Source organism: Narcine bancroftii, chromosome 1, assembly GCF_036971445.1.
Source record: "Narcine bancroftii isolate sNarBan1 chromosome 1, sNarBan1.hap1, whole genome shotgun sequence".
NCBI lineage: Eukaryota > Metazoa > Chordata > Chondrichthyes > Torpediniformes > Narcinidae > Narcine > Narcine bancroftii.
In genome coordinates, this window is record NC_091469.1 from 229,652,259 (window position 1) to 229,667,504 (window position 15,246).

The window sequence follows — 15,246 nt, forward strand, 5'->3', positions numbered from 1 at the left end:
TATTAGGCTTCTCCAATGTAGCCTTGGATAAGATATCGGGATTCTTTTTAGAAATACAGCGCGGTAACAGGCCTTTCTGGCCCATGAGCCCACGCTGCCCAGTTATACCAAATTGACCTGCAACCCCCTTACGTTTTTGAATGGTGAAAGGAAACCAGAATATCCAGAGGAAACCCAGAAAGATACGGGGAGAGTGTACAAACTCCTTACAGACAGCGCCAGATTCCAACCCCAGTCGCTGGCACTGTAAGAGCGTTGCACTAACCGTGCTGATCTTGTGTGGAATGTCCACCAGGGCATTGTCCGAGTGGCCCACAATTTGATCAGAAATTTATTTTTCCCCTGACCTCAAAGAGTCCAATGATCATCAGCTCTTTCTTGACTTTCATTTACAATAGAAACTGAATGAATGTTCCTTTGGGAGCCCTTGCACAGAGCCACAGCAGCACAATATCCATCCATAACAAAGTGTTAGAGAGAATAATCTGAGCACTCTGGGTGTATTTTGTGCTACGTTTTCCACTTTATTTCCTCACAGTTTACTTGTATTTCCAAAATGTGGTGGCTGCACAAGGAGTAGCCAGCAGACCTGGACAAGAGCCCATTGATGGAGCTCTGACACTGCTGTGAATTACTGGAGGTGAATCTGCAGAGGCATTAAGTGAGCTAATCATGTGCAATAACATGATTTCATCTCCTTCATGCGCAGGCACACTGAGCATCTGATCCACATGAGCACCGGTTCCATTGCATGGGCTGTAGTCTTAGCACCCAACTAATTGTAAATTAACCTGAGTCAGCATCATATACTCCTAAAAATGTTGAAGATCAATGAGGAACTTTCTTGGCTTGCTGAATGAAACTATTGAAAATTCAGCACAGAATGATAGATATGTGAAGTGACAACACGTGGTTAATCTAATCACAGCTTCCTAGCAGTTTATACTAACAATTAACAGGACAGTGATCCAGGTAGTTAGCCATAACCTTTGCAAATGCAATCTGTTCTGCTCATTGTTTTTTTGTTGGAAAACTGAGTAGTAAAGTGAAATGACACTTCCTGGAAAGAGATGGGAGGGAAACGAGATAAAATGAGAAGTACTATGCTTCATCAAAGCAGCTCTAAAGCTGGATGGCAATGTTCTTGCCCAAATATAGTCCAGAATATTTTGGGTTGAGATGTCCTGTCATTTTCTTTTAGGACATGGAGTTGTTCCACCAGCATGCTGGAGATCTTGAGGGCTGGGTCGGTAGGCCATGTGACTGAAGTACTGTCAGGCTTTCTGCTGGAATTCCAATGGGTCCTTTTAAGTTTAGTTAACTGCGGTGAGTTTCGAGTAATAGTTAGGAATTTTGTTGGCAGCTATTGGAGGAGGGAGAGAGGGAAGGACTCATGAGTTTTGCACGTTTTGGATATGCTTAGTACAGAAACTGAACTTTCCACCCAGCACATCACACCAACATCAAGCACTCATTTAGAGTCAACCTACATAAATCTCATTGTATTCTCCCCACATTCCTATCACAAGGCCAGATTCTTCCAATCACTTATTCACTAAAGGAACGACACAGGGATTAATGAACCTATCAGCTGGCATATGGAAGAAGACTGGAATACCCAGTCCAAGAATCTTCATTACAACGATATATGGAGCAAAACCAGAAGAGTAAAACAGGGACCCAAGGAAAGGTGAAAGATGACAGATGAAAGGAGGGGGAGAGAGTGAGAGGAGAGGTAGATTTGGAATTGCTCCAGATTCAAGCATCTGCAGTCTCTTTTATCTCCGTAACCTAAAATATGTGCAAACTAATGAGAATGTGTGATTTACTTTATTTCAGGCCAAGACTCCCATGATGTACACCTGTGCTGTCAATGGAATAAATTTGGATACATCTTCCCAACAGGTCAAAGTTCTTTAATTTAAAGGTGTTACATTTGATTAGTCCATACTTATTGATTACAACCTTGAACAAAGGGGGAGAAAAATGCCAATATTGATACATAATTAATGCATTCCAGGAATTGATCTCAAGATGTCAGAGGCAAGATAAACATACCTATAATTAATAATCGAGCAGTAAATTTCTGATAAGATATTCAACAAAAAAAAAAGATCTGTTTACTTCAAATTTTTTTTTCTCTCCTTGATGAGTTTTTGGAGCCGAGAACCATGGAATTTCCATGACAACCAGTTAGAGTCCAACTCAATGACTGGCATCCATAATAAGCTCTGAATGAACCAAACTGCATTAGTGTCCTATCAGTTACACATGTCAGGTGCAACACCATTGCTATTTCAGAAATGTGCAAAATAGTTAAAGGTTAAGTCTTCCTTCATGTCAGCGCAGCATGGAAAATAAAACCAGTCCTAATGAGAGATGGTTAATACATTGTCCTTTCACCTCTGGGAGTGAGGTTTAAAACCAGGTCAGACTGATTGATGACTGTGTTCTCTGTCACAACCAATTGTAAAAGTCCTAAGTGAAAAGTGCACAAATGGTCTGTTGCTGTTGGGCCAGAGCTGTCAACTCAAATAGTGCACAGTTTGGTCTATATTGGCATTAGATCATCAATCTTGGTCAGAGTGGATGAAGTATGAAATAGGAAATAGAAAAATTAATGCTGTTCAAGTGAGAAACTATTTCCCAAAGAAGGCATGTTGTTGGAAAGCAGTAGAGGGAGTTAATGATGAAATGGAAGAATTCCACCCTTATCAAGACTTTCTTCAACATAAAAATCAAAACATGATATAAAAATAAAGTGATAATAATTATTACCAGCAATGCCCACCTTGATTATATCTCTTAAATAATGATTTAATTATCATCCACAAGAACTTAGTTTTTTTTGATTATCAGATGTTTTGGACTATGGTCCATGACTATGGTTCTCAGACTGGAGGCCTGTGACTAGTGGTGGGCCTCAGGGATCGGTAATAGGATCATTGTTTGTCATCTATATCAATGATCTGGATGATTATGTAGTAAATTGGATCAGCAATTTTGCAGGTGATACTAAGATTGGAGGAGATGTGGACAGTGAAGAAGGTTTTCAAAGCTTGCAGAGGGATCTGGACCAGATGTAAAAATGGGATGAAAAATGGCAGATGGAATTTAATGAAGACAAGTGTGAGGTGTTGCATTTTGGAAGGACAAACCAAGGTGGGACATGCACGGTAAAAAGGTAGGGCACTGAAGAGTATGGTAGAACAGAAGAATCTGGGAATTACCTGAAAGTGCTGTCACGGGGATAAGGTTATTAAGAGAAGTTTTGGCATATTGGCCTTCATAAATCAAAGTATTGAGGAGAGGAATTGGGATGTTATGGTAAAGTTGCATAAGACATTGGTGAGGCCAAATTTGGAGTATTGTGTGCAGTTTTGTTCACCTAACTACAGGAAAGATGTCAATAAGATTGAAAGAGTGTAGAGAAGGTTTACTAGGATGTTGCCCAGACTTTAGAAACTGAGTTTCAGGGAAAGGTTAAACAGGTTAAGACTTTATTCCCTGGAGTGTAGATGAATGAGGCAAGATTTGATAGAGGTTTTTTTGTAAATTATGAGGCAGATAGACAGAGTAAATGTAGGTAGGCTTTTTCCACTGAGGGTAGGTGAGATACAAACCAGAGGTGATGGGTTAAGAGTGAAAGTGGGAAAAGTTTAGGGGATATTTCTTCACACAGAGTAAAAGGCAAAGGTTCCATTTTTGTCAAGTAATACTAGATTTAGAATGTAACATACATGAAATTCTTTAACTTTGTCCAATGCCCCTCACAGATGAGAGACCCCAGCGAGGAACCATCTCATGACCCCTGATTTACTGGAGCCAGAGTGGTGGGAGTATGGAATGAGCTGCCAACTGAGGTGGTGAATGTAGGCTCATTTTTAACATTTAAGAAGAATTTGGACAGGCACATGGATGAGAGAGGTATGGAGGGCTATGGACTGTGTGCAGGTCACTGGAACTATGCCAAAAAATGGTTCAGCACAGACTAGAAGGACCAAAGGGGCCTGTTTCTGGGCTGTCATGTCATGGTTCTATGGTTCTAAATAAAAGAAAAGCCCCATGTGAATGTTGAGAAGTGGTATATCAACAAATACTTCATATATGCCCAATAAGTTCTCATTAGTCAACATCATAGAGGTATACAAAATCATGCGAGGAATACATCCGATGAATACAGAGAGTCTTTTGCCCAGAGTAGTGGAATTGGTAATTAAAGGGCACACTGTAGTTTTAAAGGGGAGAGATTTAACAGGCACCTGAGAGTTTACTTTAAAAAAAAAACACACACAGAAAGTGGTTGGCATATGGAATGGCCTTCTGGAAGAGGAAGATGAGGCAAGTACTATGGCAATATTTAAGAAAAGAAATTGGGTAGATACATGTATAGGACGGTTTCAGAGGGGATATGGGCCAAAGACAGAGGGGTGGAGTCTTATGAGGGAGGGACATTTTGATCGGAGTGAACAAGTTGGGATGAAGGGCCTGTTTCCCAGGGGTATGGGTATGACTCTATCTCAGCCACTGGTGCTTATTAAAATAGATATATTTGATTAACAGTACAATGCAATCTGCACCATTTGGTAATTGATAAAATTGTATAAACTTTATTATGATTTTTAAAATTTCTGGTTATTAGAATATGAATGAGCCTTCCAACTTCCAGTGCTCACTCTACCTTTCAATGAGATCATCTCTATCAAATCTCTTACATTTCCAAAGCTCTTGAAACTCTTACTTCACAAAGTGTTGAATCCTAGTTTTGAACATTTTACTTTGCCCTGCCAAACTCTTACTTTATATCTGCACCCTAACACTGGCTTGATCAATTGTCCAGAAAGGAAGATTTTTTTTGTTGTTGTTGAAGGTCTTGAAGATTGAAATGCAGAGATTCAGCCATCGTTATGTTAATAGGAATAAAAGTTTTCTGCATTCAGGCTGAGTGATCTGAAGGGAATGATCAATTGTAGGGTGGAATTATTGAGAAGTAATTGAAGAGAAGTGAAAGATGAGTGGAGGACATCTTTGGCATTAACAGGCTGAGTTCTGAGAATCCTGTTAATAGAAAAAATGAACCAAATAAAATCACATAGATCCATCAACTGGAGAGTAAGCTAAATGGCAATGAACTACAACATTCCAACTTAGTGAAATACAGTCATTAAGGTTGCTATTGAAATTCTCAATAATTATCACATTTATATCCCTTGCATTCTCTTTTTAAGTGTTTAAAACACACTGAAGTTGCCAGTTATCATTTCACTAATATTATTGTTCCTTTCTACTCTGATTTCTTCTAATTATTTTCCTTTAACTGCACCAAGTCATTGATTTTTGTATCAAATTGCTAAACCAGGGCAGCATAGTTGGGGTAGCGGTTTGCGCAATGCCTTTATAGCACCAGCGAGCAGGACTGTGGTTCAAATCCTGCGCTGTCTGCAAGAGGATTGTAAGTTCTCCCCGTGTCAGTGTCTGTTTTTCCCGGGGGCTTCAGTTTCCTCCCACCATTTGAAACAGACCAGGGATGTAGGTTAATTGGGTATAAATTGGATGGCAGACTCGTGGGCCGAAACGGCCTGTTACCGCGCTGTATGTCTAAATTAAAAATTTAAATGAGATATTTTCTAGAGCTTCAATTTTTGCCTCCCAGGTGTAAGCAGTAACACCCATATTCACACAGTGAACCCATGGATCAGGTACCAACAGAATTGGAACATAAAGGTGAGGCTGAGGATATTGGCTGCCAACAAGGGTAGAAGCCAGATTTCAGATGGCAAACTCAGAAGTCTTCCTACTATCACTGCAGGCATAACCTTTCCACCAAATACTTTTTTATCTTGACTGGTTCTGTACAGAGACATCTTACTGATTGACATGCTTAGCTTTCAATTAATCATTTAGAATAAGATATGTCCAGGGCCAACCTTTGCCTTGGGGATGGTGAATGGGTAAGAGGGGGTGAAGGGTAATGGGGGGGGGGGAAGAGGTGATTTGTTATTTGTGAGGAGCAGTGGCGAGTGAGTAGCTGTCCCATTGCTGTCTCATCTGGAAGCATTCCTGTCCCCTGGGGAGTAATCCATTTCTGGAGCTGTTTGGAACCCCAGAGCTCTTTGCATGGAAGGTGAACTTGAGGGGATGGAATCGATGACAGATCTGAACTTTCTGCCACAAGCAGCATTTAAAATTTGCCTCCCTTCTGCCTAGAGCTGGTCCTGTTTCCATTTAACCGTTACATTCCTACGGCAGAGGATACGTAACAGATCGCAGAGCAACGCAGAGGAGACCAAATCAGAGGCTGATTAAGTTGCTAACCTCTTTCATGGAAAAGATTTATATTCCTGGCTTTTATTATGATTGCAATGCCAGATCCAGCTTCAACAGAGTCTCATTACGTTTGCCCTCATCAGCAACGATGATGAGTCTCACTACAGAGAAGGGGTGTAAATCTCATGAAATGGTATGAGACTAACCACCTGAACGTGGTCACAACCACGTGAGTAAGACAAAGGAGATGACTGTAGACTTCAGGAATGACCACCCTCCACTATACATTGATAGCTCAGTAGTGGAGAGAGTAGCGAGCACCAACTTCCTCGGAGTCACTTATCAAGCGACCTATCGTGAACACAGAGCATCTCACTTGTCAGGAAAGTGCAACAGTGATTGGACATGCTTGTAAGGCTAATGTGGGCAAGGTTATTGGCTACTATCCTGTCAACTCTCTACGGAAGGTCTATCGAGAGTGTCCTAGCCAGCTGCATCACAGTGTAGTATAGTTGCTGTAGAGCAGTGGTTCTCAATCTTTTTCTTTCCACTCGCATACCACTTTAAGTAATCTCTATGCCATTGGTGCTCTATAATTTAGTAAGGGATTGCTTGATGTGGTACGTGAGTGGGGAGGGCAGGTTGAGAACCACTGCTCTAGACCCAATTGTTACTGAAATATTTTTCTTGAGAAAAATTGTCATTGGCCCATTTCCTTTGGAGTTATGAAATGTGCAATTAGGTATGATTTAAAAAGTGGTTTTCAAACTTTTTCTTTCCACCTACATACCACCTTAAGAATCCCTTACTAATCACAGAGAACTTATGGCATAAGGATTACTTAAAGTAAAAAAGGTTGAGAACCACTGCTATAGAGCATTGAATTGGAGGTCAATCTATAGAACCATTACAATGGCAGAAGGGATTACTTGGGTCTCCCTCTCCCCCTTGGATTTGATTTACCAAGATCCTTGTTTAAAGATGGCTCATAAAATAAGTAAGGACCCCGACTACCCACTGTTCTTCCAGTTACTCCCATCAGGAAAGAGATATAAAAGTATTAGAGCCAGAACCACCACGCTGCGGAACAGCTTCACGTGGGAAGTGAGACTGCTGAACGATTGATGAACTACTAAAACACCTCTTCGAGACACCACCATACATTATTACGTGTACTGTAATTGTCTGCAAGTGTGCTACGTGTGGATGTGTGTTTGAATTGTGGATTGAAGAGCCCCATTTTGTCAGGTTGTACTGGTACAATTGGGTGATTAAAAAAAAACTTGATTTGAATTTGATCAAAGTTCCAGTAAATATAGAACTGAGCATTTGGAGGCTGATTAGTGTGAGAATCTGAGACATGACATAATGTCAAACTATTGTTATTTCTGGGTATTAAAACCAGTCCTAGGTCTTGTTATGATTTGTGTTATAACACTGCTTAATGACCCTAGTGAAGTGAAATAATGTTAAATCTCTGCATGCACTGTGAGATCTCTAACAAATTAATTGAACGTAAAACTCAAGCCCCCGCACCATCATAGCTTTGATCCTAGCAGATGTTCTTTGGAGATGTGGAATGGGCCAATGGAAAGAATGGAGGCTGGTCAACAGGTTAAGTGTTTAAGAGAGGATGGGGCTCATAGATCAATATGCAGCCAGGAGGGGAGTCAGTAAATGTACTCAGCTGTAAAATCAGGATCGGGGAGGGTTTGAAAGGCTGGGGAGGGTTTGAGCTAAGGTTGGGACTTGAATCTGGAAGTCTTGGGGATTAGCTTGTCAGTGGACTTGGAACATCCAAGGGATGGGCTAAAAGAAAAGATCAGTGAGACAAGAGATGTTGGTGTTGTGAGGGAAGGAGGAAGTAGTTTGGAGGGCCCCAATAAAGTGCAGCAGTTATCCCAGGACTATGCAATGATAATTACTTTTGGAATAACATGGTTTCATTTGTCCTCTAATGCATACCTTGTATTCCATTAACATCGACCTCCAATTTCTGTTCACCCCCTTCCCCCATTTCTCCCTTTCCCTATCCCTCTGTCTCCTTTCATCCAGCTCCTTCTCTTCCCTTCCCTCTCAGAGCTACCCTCTCACCTTATCACTTCTGTTTTTTTTCCCTCTTCTACTGTTCCACGTAGATGTCTTACCTGTTAGCCTGTGATCTTTCCCCTGTGCCTTCCTCCCTCCTCCTTCCCCCACCTTTTTTTCCCGGCACCTGCCCGTTTTTGCTTAGATGTGATGAAGGGCCCAGGCCCGAAATGTAGGTGGCCCTTTACTTCCTATTGATGCTATGTATATTGTACTCAACCCCAGCAACTGCTAACAAGAATAGCAACTGATGCATAACAGTCAATAATTCTAGTAAGTAACAGAAAATACAATATAGGCAGCTGGCAAAACAGCCAAGAGTATCACAAAGAAAATTTTTTTACATGCAGTAAGTGGTTATAGCCTGAACACAACTACTGAGGGATAGCGGATATCAATTTAGTTCAGAATCAGAATTTATCGTCATGAACAAGTCACAAAATACTTGCAGACATTCATATAAAACAATTTACAATTAAAAACAGTGCATGAAAAGTCAAAGTAAGGCAATGTCTTTGGTTCATTGATCATTCAGGAATCTGTTGGCAGCGGGGAAGTGCTCGTCTTTAGGCTCCTGTACCTTTGTCCCCAGTGATGGCAGAACGAAGAGGGTGTGGCCTGTGTGGCAGGGTTCCTTGAGGATAGAGGCTTTTTTTTTCTTAAGACACTGCCACTTATGGGTCTTCAAAGGGGAAATGACGGATTAGAGCCAGCATGGAGTCGATGAACCTAATGGCCTTCTTCCACATTGTAACCTTTCTGTGATTGTGCGCCAGGTTCACAGTTCCAGATTTGTTCAATGGCCCAGAAATTGTCATTATTGTGTTTCATTCCAGCTCAAGTCAATTTTCGACTACTTAGTGCTTAAAAAACAGCAGCATTATTTGATTGAATTTCTTGATGTAGATTGTAGAAAATTAGCATTTACTCAGAGGAGGCTGACAATGAATTATGCTATGGGCTCTGTAGTCAAACATGCATTAACATACGAAGCCGTGCTTTTGTTCTACTGAAAAATCTTCACACCCACATTGATAGCATAACTGCCTGTGAAGTGTCTTCTGAGGTACCTGCAGATGTAACCTGCAATCACCAATATTAATCCTGTGTGCTATGAACAGGAAAATACTAAATCAATAAATAATTTCTCACAAGCATAAATGTGTTATGATGCCATTCTCTGTCTACTTTTTAAGTGCCAAATCTTCCCCATTTTTCAGAGTTAAATTTTTGATTTAAAAGTTGCTTTAAGTTTCACATTTGTTCTCTGATGCTTTTTGAATCGATACCCAAGTACTTAAACCTCAAGTTCCTCAAGTGCTTGATCTTTAATCTTATATTCCTCAGGGAGTATGCATGCCTTTATTTAGTTGGGTGGGAGTAAACTTTCTTCAAGTGTGTCATTAACAAATTTGATCCTCATTGTTTGAATGTATCAGCAATTCCTGGATATGCTTTGGTAATGTTTCTATCAGTGGGAAGTGTTTTTTAAATTTTGTTTTTTTTTTAAATTTAGACACAGCACAGCAACAGGCCCTCTCGGCACACGAGCCCATGGTGGGAGGAAACTGAAGCCCCCGGGGAAAACCCACACAGACACAGGCAGGATTCAAACCCCGGTCCCGATCGCTGGTGCTCAAAGGCGTTGCGCTAACTGCTACGCCAATCGTGCCTCCCACACAAAGTGAACTACTGTATATGAAGCTGCCTGCAATTTTTTTTTAAAGCCTACCATTGAAATCTGTTCAGTCATTCAGTTTGGACCAAAACCCCTGAGATTTCAGAAATAACACACTTGTGATTAACCATTTTCGGTGTCCTGTTGTGCTATGTGAAAGCAAGTTACTCTTTCTGTTCCTCCTCCTTTTCACATACCTGCCATGATTTTAAAAAATGTAATATTCATCTTTATAAGCCATATGGTGCAGATTAGGACATCCTGCCAAATTTCCAAAATATGAGTGAGAAGAAAAAAAAAGCCCACGTTATTCAATCAATTTCAAAGGAACCAATAATCTGCAATTCAAGTGTAATTTATACATTCCCTTTGAATACAAATAACAGTGGAAATTTTAATGGTTTTAGCAATAAAATGATTGGGTCATGTACCTTTGAAGAAAATTGACATGGAACATAACTTAAATCTTAAAAGGCTGCGACTTATATCCAGAGATGGGTGATTACATCATTTCCTCATAATTGTAACTGCACTAACATAATATAATGTAAGGGATTTTTTAAAAAAGGTTGAATGATGAAATAATTGAGGAAAATCTTGGTTCCTGTCCAAAGAATACCATTTTCTGTAGCATTGTAAAATGCAACAGGTCAGATAAAAGGCATTAGGTACATCAAGTGAGCACTTGGATTGATCTCCTAAAGTCCAAATGTCTATTTTAACTCCCGTATCCCTTGTTTCTCTCCAGAGAAAATATTAAATTCTATAGCCCCTACTACGACAGTTCATCTTTCAGCCCCTCCTGCCTGCCACCATAATGTTAATTTTTGTAGAAAGGGGTTCCACGGTCACCATTCATGCCTGCACTGTACATTTAGACCAGCCTTGGTGCTTCCTCTCAGCCTTTCTCATAACTCCATGAAATGCAATAAACATGGAAAAGCTGAGCAACTCAAGCAGCATCTATAGAAGGAATAAATCCATCGATGCTTGTGTCCACATTCTATGTACCGATCCACAGCTCTTCGGTGAACTAATTTCTCTCCCATTCTTTCTACCTAGCTTGTTGAATGTTTCTCACATTGGTTTCAGATTAAAAGCATTTGATTTTTTTAATATCTTCCTCAAGAAATCAGTGTTTTTTTTTAAATGTTTACCCATTTCTTTCAAGTATTATTTGCACTACATCCTTACAAATGCTGCTCTTTTTGACTAAATAAGATGTTTCGGCTTCAGCTCCTTTCTTGTACCCTTGTTCCTCACCCTTTCTAGTTCATTGTCCTTGGCTGGAGACCCACTTCACTGTTGTAAGTGCCGGCACTTACAACAGGATTCCACTACCAGACTCATCTTCCCTCTCGGTTTTCTATAGGGACCGCTCCCTCCATGACTCCCTCGCACACTCATCCCTCCTCACCAACCTCCCCTCCAGTACTTTCCCCTCTAGCCGTAGGGGATGCAACACTTGTGCCCACACCTCCCCTCTCACCATGGTCCAGGGCCCAAGCAGGCCGTTCAAATAAAGCAACACATCACTTGTGTATCCACAGAATGGATTTACGCCATCCGGTGCTCCGTTTCTAGTCTTCTCTACACCAGGGCGACTGGGCGCAGATTGGGAGATCACTTCACTGGTCACCTTTTCTCCGTCCGCAACATTGACAGCGATCTCCCAGTAGCCAAGCATTTCAGTTCTGTGTCACACTCCCATGTCTATCCATGGCCTTGTATACTATCCCACCAAGACCATCCCAAGACTGGAGAACCATCCCTGATTTTCCATCTGGGCACTCTCCAGCCAGATGGCATTAACATTAACTTTTTCCGGTTTTTGCTAACCTGCTCTCCCCTTCACCCTCCCCCCCACTCCCCTTAGCAGTTCTCCTCCCTCCCTTGCCTCTTCCTTCAACCAGACATCCCTCCTCTCCTTGACTGTTGCTGTCCCCTCCCCTCCCTTCTCTACCTTTTCTACCTCCTGCCTTTGTGACCACACCCCCCCAACCCCTACTCTTTTGCTTGGACGCCTGATGCCAGTTTTCCATACATTGATGAAGAGCTCAAGCCTGAAACGTCAGTTAGGTATTTTGACATTTACTCTATAAAGGACACTGGGTTTCTCCAGCATTGTGTGTTTAACATAATAGAGCTGATTGGTGGCTCTGGTCCTGATAATGGGGACTAGTGGATGTGGGATTTCTTGCCAACATCTGTAAATATCAACCAAATGTTAGTTAAAAATAACAAAAAAAATTAAGAGAGAAAGAACATCAGAAGTTAAAAAGGGAATGGGTTGGAAGGTTATAGCTTCATCTCTTAATTCTAAAGCGTGAAGAATAGCCATTTTAATTCATAAAAAATTTCCATTTAAATTACAATTAACAATTATTGATCCTTTTGTTAGATTTGTTTTAGTAAATTGTCAAATTTATTCAGAATCTTGGATTTTTATGAATATTTATGCTCCTAATATAGATGATGAAAAATTTATTCAAGATGCTTTTCTTGATTTGGTACAAGTAGATGGATACATAATAATTGGTGGAGATTTCAATTGTTGTTTAGATCCAATTTTAGATAAATCTACAAAATATTTAACTAAAATGAAAATGGCTGAAAGATATTAATGGAAGAGTTAAATATGGTAGATATTTGGAGGAAATTAAATTGTAGAGAGAGATCATTAATTTTATTCTCATCAACTTGACTCTTATTCAAGAGTAGATTTTTTTCTTAATTTCAGCTCATTTACAAGGAAGAATTGAATATGTACAATATAAATGTAGAATTGAAAAAAAAAGAAAAAAATAATAGAGAAATGAAAGACTTTCCTTATGCTCTAGTACACTTTGATTAGGACTCCAAGTAACAATCTTACAGAGCACATTTAGATACATGTACTGAGATGTCTCTCCCAGACTGGTTTTCGCACTTTATTAATATTGTGAGCTCACGATCTAGCTTTTCTTGATTCCTTCTTTCCATCCATCCTTTCAGTTTTTAACACAGTCTTGCAAGCAATTTACTACTTCTTTCAAGCAATCATCTAATTTCTTTTTAATTAGCGTCCTTACTTCAGTATGATTTCTACATTCTAACCAACCCTTGTGCATAGATTCTCCATCTATTTCTTTTAAAAAAAATTATTTAGTATTTTTTCAATAAAAATAAACAGACTTTTACAGAATAAGTAATCTAATAATAAAACAAACCCATCCCCTCCCCCTCCCTCAACAGATCCCTTAAACAAAAACATTCAGTAATTTACAATATTACTAAATTCATATTCTTCATATATGGTGTCCACATCTTAACAAAAACTCATAATTATCATGTAAATTATATGTTATTTTCTCCATATAGATACACGACTTCAACTCATTATGCCATTGAACTACATCTATTTCTTTTTCGAGCTGATCTAGAACTGTTTGCCCTGTACATGATCATTTCCCTAATCCTTGGAAGCATTCTATCTCAATTTTATAAAGCCAGCACTTTTGACCCCAAAATATTACAGACAAGATTTCAATGTACATCAGTACAGCAGATGAACAATAGTTGAAAGAAATTGTAAGGATTGGAAGAGAGATTACAAGGTTAGATGGTTACAACAAATATTTTAAGAAAATGACCTTTGGAATGTTCGAGTTTCCTATTCACCGTGATTCATAAGAAATAGCATGGGTTTCCTCGAACAAAGTGTAACATCAGGCATTTGAGATGCTATTGTGCTCCAAGTGGAATATCAACAAGATAGATAATTAATATACAGCCCAGAAAAATATTGGGTACATGTGTATTTATTGGAAAGCAAACTGCATTTCTACAATGGCAAACTTCATAAACAGACTGAGCAAGTAATGCACATTAATAATTTCAGTGCTCATCTATTATTACCAAGTTGAATACATGTCACCTTTTAGATCAAATAATATTTGCATTATTAATCATCTATTTTGACACTACAAACTCTTATTTCTAGTTCTGTTTTAATCGATTAATGATGCCAAATTATACAAATTTTATACCTGTGTAATTATTGCAAATTTGTTGTTACCTCACAGGTAATTAAAAGGCTATTTTGGAAATTGCAGGGAATAGTGTCAAAATGGATAGAAGATGGAAGGGGAAATGATAAGGAATACATATGACAATTACTTTTCGATTAATTGGCTGATAATTAAAAAGTAGCAGTTACTTTATAATTAATATATTGTTCGAAGTTATGAAACTTTGTGAGCAAGTCTACATTTTTTAAAAAAATCATCTTTACCCTTCTCTTATTTTAATATGAATTTGTAGCAGGCTGAGCAACTGCGCAGTTAGACAGACCGAATTGCCGCACCAGTTGGCCAACCCAAGATGGCGCGGGGTTCCCTTCACCACCAAGGAGAAGCCCGCGGTTGACGACACGTGTGAACAAAGGAAACTCTCCGCCTCCGGGTGGCGTGCTGCCTGCTAAGGTGTGGTGCCGCAACGTGCTGATGTCACTTCCGGAGGCCGGCGCACACATCACCGAATGTAGGCGTCCCCCTTCACACAATGTGGTGAATTCAAACAATAAAAATCAGCTGACTGCTTCACCCTTGCATCTCATGGATGACCCTTTATTCTGTAGCCCTGCCATAGCAGATGCTACAAATCTGTTTTCTGGAACATCGGAGTTTACAAGGCAGTAAACCATTCACCATCTTGCATCTGTGGTAGCCCTTTGCTAGACGAAACCAAATTAATTCTAGAGCTTTGTACCCTTCTAATTAGTAACTGCCCTTCTCTTTTTCAGGTATGGATCAGTTTCTCCTGAAAAAAAATGGTCCTTGCCTTTACTATCTCAGAAATACGTTCAGTTTTCTAATCATTGCACATCCGAGGAAAATTGCTTTCATTCCTCTTCTTCCTGCTTGGTCATTGTAAACTTTAAACTAATGACCTTTTCTCACCAATTCCCTAATTATAGTTAATAATTTTCATCATTTAGTACTTTACTTATGCATAATTCATATTTAATATTCATAATTCTTTTTAACCTATTAAATTTCCTAATAGCATCGCACCAATGGAAATACTCTCAAGTCTACTTTCATTGCTACATTGTATTGAAAATGCTTTAAGCCATTTAAGAAAACTGATCAATGCGCATGTTTATAATTAATAATAACCTTCACCAATTCCAAGTACTTAAATCCATCTTATTTCTCTTTCTATTACCATCT

General features: G+C 39.5%; 1 long non-coding RNA gene across 1 annotated transcript in view; it reads left to right on the top strand.

The window, feature by feature from the left end:
- The window catches only part of LOC138749982 (uncharacterized), a 52,257-nt gene extending 37,636 nt beyond the window's left edge, over nucleotides 1-14,621 (top strand). Inside the window, exons 2-4 of the long non-coding RNA XR_011349003.1 lie at nucleotides 1,840-1,905; nucleotides 3,777-3,927; nucleotides 14,336-14,621. This is a non-coding gene — a long non-coding RNA (uncharacterized lncRNA). The remainder of the gene's footprint in view (nucleotides 1-1,839; nucleotides 1,906-3,776; nucleotides 3,928-14,335) is intronic.
- Nucleotides 14,622-15,246: the final 625 nt, after the last annotated feature.